Source organism: Triticum aestivum, chromosome 3B (assembly GCF_018294505.1).
Source record: "Triticum aestivum cultivar Chinese Spring chromosome 3B, IWGSC CS RefSeq v2.1, whole genome shotgun sequence".
NCBI lineage: Eukaryota > Viridiplantae > Streptophyta > Magnoliopsida > Poales > Poaceae > Triticum > Triticum aestivum.
This window is the reverse complement of record NC_057801.1, coordinates 834,544,108-834,549,613: the sequence shown is the minus strand read 5'-3', so window position 1 is coordinate 834,549,613 and position 5,506 is coordinate 834,544,108. Positions and strand designations below refer to the sequence as shown.

Genomic DNA, 5,506 nt, shown 5'->3' with positions numbered 1-5,506 from the left:
AAGGAATACGATTAAAGATCTCATTTCAAAGAATACTAGACCAATGTTGATTTTCGGTAGAACATGCGGTTAGCTTATAATTTAGTATCCCGTTGCTGTTTTTTAGAATTAGTATTTGGGTGGGTCCATGCGTCAATGGCATAGAAGAGATGAGTGGAGGAATTTGCCGCGGAAACAGTGCCGAGAGCTACAAAAGTACAGGCTCGGCCATGGTTTTGGATGGGTCTAGGGTGTTGGAGTCCTACGTGGTTGGTGTACCCACACTCTCGTAAAGCCCCTCCTAGTTTGGTTCAGCTTGGCAGGAACAGCAGTCCTGCTCTGCAGACTGACGAGGTCGCCGTTGGATGGCTTGCGATGTCCGGATAGCTACGTCCGGACGGATACAAATGTTTGGGTCGGCGATGGAGATGCCCTTAGTGATTTAGGTGATACAACTAAAAAATACAGTATCACCCAAGCAACGTTAAGAAAAGAAGAAAAGACTCCTCGTAGGCACCAAATGATCTTATGAACACACATAGGCCACAGCTAGCAGCCTTCTCCTTAGTCATTACTCCATGTTGTAGTCTGCAGACCTCCCCCCCCCCCCCCCCCCATTCAATCAAAATCAATCCCCTTCCCCACTCACAATCCCTCGGAAATCGGAGCTACCGAAGGTGCGAGGCGGCCGCCATATGAAGAGGAGTGCGGTGCAAGCCTCCTCGACTTCCTGCTCTCTAGGTCCAGCGCAAGGGCCTCCATGCTCGGCACTCACCTTAACCCTCGATTGAAGATCTCATTTCAAGGAATACGATTGAAGATCTCATTTCAAAGAATACTAGACCAATGTTGATTTTCGGTAGAACATGCGGTTAGCTTATATTTTAAAATCCATCAATTCCATTTTATGCATACAATTCTAACAACTAAAACAAGCCCAAGTTTGTAATAAACCAGCAGCATTACACATCATTCCAAATCGAAGATTTATAGTAAACCAGGAGCATTAGAGCATATCCATACATCTACACTTATTGCCTAGTCACTTATTCCCAGCTAGTGCAAACACAGTTGAAAGCAAACAAAAATGCATAAAAACACCAAACAGTGGCATTCTATCCCTCCAAATGATTTGCTCCCTCTCCATCCTTGCAATCATCTTCTTCTCACATTTATGAATCGACGATTTCTGTAAAGAGCAAAGAACAAATTAAATTAAATTTCAGCTGACATATATTTCCTTGCATGTTGTGATGTACACTAGCTACGGGAATAAATATACGAAAACAAAAAAGTGAGTGATTTCTATTAACAAGAGATTGCCTATGTAATAGCTACAAACAAATGAAATTAATTTCTAGATAATGTATATTGCCAACCAAGCCTAGATGAACTATATATTGCGAGGTAATAGGACATATCTAATTTTCACATTAATTGCCTTTAGTTTTCTTCAAAACTAAATATACTTAAACTTAGATCATTTCATATAGATGTTCAAAGGATAATACGGCTAAAAAATCCAATTTTTTTGTTTTTTGAAGTAGTTTAAAAGGAAAGCATTAACACATAATTTCTTTGGTGCTGATATCTTTTGTTGCAACATTACTTAGCAAGTGGGAAAAGAATGATGATTTCAACCGAACTGTGAAAGAAGAGCAAGGGAAATCATGGTTAATTATCATAGTATACTACAAGAAGTTAAACAGGACAGTGCCCAACTACACAAGAATCATGGAATTGATGGCTAATTAGTACTCAATCCACTCTTTGAAACACAACCTTCTTCTTTTTACCTGTTTCTGTCATAATATACCGATAAACCTATTAAAATTGTTAATTAACAAAGACCCATGATAAATCTATATGCGTACGAATTTATGAGTGTGAGATCTAAATAGCTACTCCCTCCGCCCACAATATAAGAGCGTGTTAAAAACACTCTTATATTATGGGACAGAGGGAGTAAAACTGAACAGGTGGCCCATGTCTAACACAAGATATTATCTGCATAGTAATGATGACTAGTAGAAGAGAATCTCATGAATCACGTGTGATGGAGATGACTGGTCGACTATACACTACATAGATGGCCTAACATCGACAGCAAGTCCTTCAGAAGAAACAGTCAAATTATTAGCCTGACGACTAACCTGAAACTGAAAGCAACCGGCCAGGAATGAAACAAGATCTTTTCCCCTTTCTGCACGGCTCTCATGCATTACACACACATGAGGTGAGGTCATGGTCCTCTTCTCCTTTCAATGGTCTATGCTTCTAGAAGCCACGCGTGCCATTCGCTAATATTTCTTGAAGTTCGGCAATCTTCTTTGTTTCTTTCTTTCACAGTGGCTGGAATCTTCTGAAATTTCCTCTTATAAAATCAATTGACTACAATTACTGAGGAGCTGCATGGAGAGTGCTAGTATAAAAATCGGGCTTGCAATATAGGCTCGATCGAAACTGAAACTGAAATCGGCCTTGCAATCTAGGCTCCTCCACCTTTCACAGCGGTGGAGCAAACTGAAACTGAAATCGGCCTTGCAATCTACTACAAACCCTCTACAAAATTCGTATTGAAACTTTTTTTAAACAGCCTCTATAAGGTCGTAAACTGGCATACGAAAACAATGTGCTCAGGATACTAACTTTCGGGACAACAAACTAAAACGATGGCTGCTCTCAAACCATACATCTAAACGACGCAAATAAATACTCTACGGAAAGCTTGGAACTTGCTTTACAAATTTCATATAGAGGCAACTCGAAATTCTGAGAATAACTAACTCGTTTTTCACCTAGAAGCTGGCTGTCCAGATTTGACAGTGCAGTTTTTAACTGAACCAGATTCTTATCTGACAGAAGTAGCACCCAACAAAATACAGATAGACATGTAACTAAATTATGCAACTGAACTTTTAGCAGGAAGCAAGCACTCACCAAAATTCAGACAGGCATGTAACTAACTTCTGTAATAACTGAATTTAGCAGCAGGCGAGCACCCAACAAAATTTAGATAGGCATGTAACTAAATTCTGCAACTGAATTTCTAGCAACAAGGAAGCACCCAGCAAAATTCAGATAGGCATTATACTAGATTCTGCAATGCAATGTTTATCTTACTCAGAAGCAGAGCAGGTATCCACCAAAATTCAGTCTGACAGCTACAGTAAGCAAGCAACCAAATCAATTGGGTCATCAGTGAGTCACCTGCAGCACGACGGAGTTGATGACATCGGCGTATCTGACGGCGAGGTTGAGCGACATACAGCGGGCGGGGGCCTTGGCATAGCACCTGGTGCGGCCCCTCTCGGCCTTGCCGAGCTTGTCGAGGTTGAGCACGACGACCATGGTGAGCATGGGGGCGATGCCGACGCCAAGGGAGTGGCCCGTGAAGGTGAGCGTGTAGGCGGGGTACCGGTCGAGGAGGTCCCGGAGCAGGTCGCACTCCCTGTCGAGCACCCAGCCGGCGCGCGCGGAGGAGGCCGTTGTGGACGTAGCCGCCGTCGAAGCGGCGCTTGCCGAGGCGGTTGTCGAGGAGCGTGCGCGTGGTCGAGGTAGACGAGGTAGGGTGTGACCCGACCCCCCGTGTCGGCGTAGGTGCGGCGGCGCACGACGTTTGAGGGGTCGAGGAGGAGGGGCGCCGCGGTGAGGAGGTCAGGTGGGGCGTAGTTCGCCATGACGAGGCGGCACATCCTGGGCACGGGCGCGAAGTCGGCGGCGGTGGCGCTGTCGTGGTGGCTGGAGTGGACGCACCGCTTCCACGTCCTGTGGCGGGGCATTGAGGAGAGGAGGTGGGAGCGGAGACGGGATTGGGGATCTGGATCGGGCGCTGAGTGTTTTTTTTGAGACATGGCATGGGATGGTTGGTGGGGTGGGAGCAGATGCAGGTGGTAGCGTGGGGTTTATAACCCGCGCTACTATAAACCCACGCTACTACTACGGCTGGTCCCGGGAGGCACAGTGGAAATAACTTAGTAGTAGCGAGGGGTAAAAACCCGCGCTACTACTATCATGTTATTAGTAGCGCGGTTTTCTCAAGCTCGCTACTGCTAATAAGCAGTAGCATTTGTTTTTAAACCGCGCTGCTGCTAAGATTCTGTGTATAAGGTTTCCCCTAATAGTGTAAGGGTGTTTAGGTCCTACCTGATACTGATGATCATGTGCTAAGAACAATTATGTAGGGTTGGGTACGATGACTATGAGGATGATGATCGTATGACTTGCTATTAATAACGAGTAGAAGTTGTATGATGATGCTTGATTAGTAGGACTTGTTATTATATATGATGATGTATGATGCGAGCATGCATGAGTTATTATATATCAGCGGGTGAAATGAACATAGCAGTAGCGTTGGTAAACCAAGGACGAAGATATAAGAGAGGACGCTTCTCTCTATTAGCTAGCTATAATAACAACTTAAAATTAACCCCCAAAACCCCTAAACCAGCCACTTTTTTTTTAAAAAAAAGAAAAACCTCAGCTGCTGACACATGGAAGCTTTTTGGTCCCGGTTCATGTCACCAACCGGGATCAAAGGCACCCTTGCCTGGGCTGCTCGCAGTGGCCACATGGAGGCCCATCTGTCCCGGTTCGTGTTAGAACCGGGACTAAAGGGTGGAGGCATTAGTAATGACCCTTTAGTCCCGGTTCAAGAACCGGGACAAAAGGCCCTCACCAACCGGGACAAATGTCCTGTTTTCTACCAGTGGGTAGAAGACGGGTATGAAGATACTACTTATTTAAAAATATATATAGTTGCCCAAAAGTAGAGTAGGGCATTTTGGTGACCTGGCTCCATGAAAGTTGGAACATTTGAAAACTTCAAAATTCAAACTCTTTGGTTTCAAAAAATTCTTGAAAAACAAAATGCATCTATATAAGGATGAAATGTATATGTGTGTAAAAAGTCAAGATGAAATACCTTGAATAGTGACCTGTTCAAAAAAAATTTTATGGACTCGGGGATGAATAGTATCATGTGCTGAAAAACCATGGATTTGATTTTTTTATGCACAAACCTCATTTCAACGTATTTCATCGTGAAAATTTACACATATGTGCATTATGCCTCCATGTATATCTGTATTTTTTCAGTTTTTTTGAACCGTAAGAAAATATGAATTTGTTTTTTTTTCAAAAGCGGCCTTCATTGAGCTCGGCCTGGAAGAGCATTTTTTGCCCAAAAGTACTGCTAAAAAAATAAGCAATGCTAGACATACGTAAAAAAGCTACGTAAACTAACGGGCTGTCCAACGATTAGGTGTAGGGAGAGGGAGAGGCCCATTCTCTGAAAATCAGGGGAAGAGATTAGTTGGTTGGAAGGATTACCGTAAAGCTTCGTAACAGTTTCCTAGGTGTAGTATTATTGTAAAAAAATAGTATACTCCTGGCTTGTGAAAACGATTATGAGAGGATGAGGGAGTACTATTGTATCGTCCAAAGAAAAAAGAAAATATTTTTCTTAGGCGCCATGAATGATCTTCTCAACGTACACAGCCCACAGCTACCACCGTCCGTCCTC

The 5,506-nt window shown here is 43.4% G+C and overlaps 1 pseudogene; it reads right to left on the bottom strand.

Annotated features, from left to right (window-relative positions):
• Positions 1-899: 899 nt before the first annotated feature.
• Positions 900-3,848, bottom strand: LOC123066959 (uncharacterized; annotated as a pseudogene).
• Positions 3,849-5,506: the final 1,658 nt, after the last annotated feature.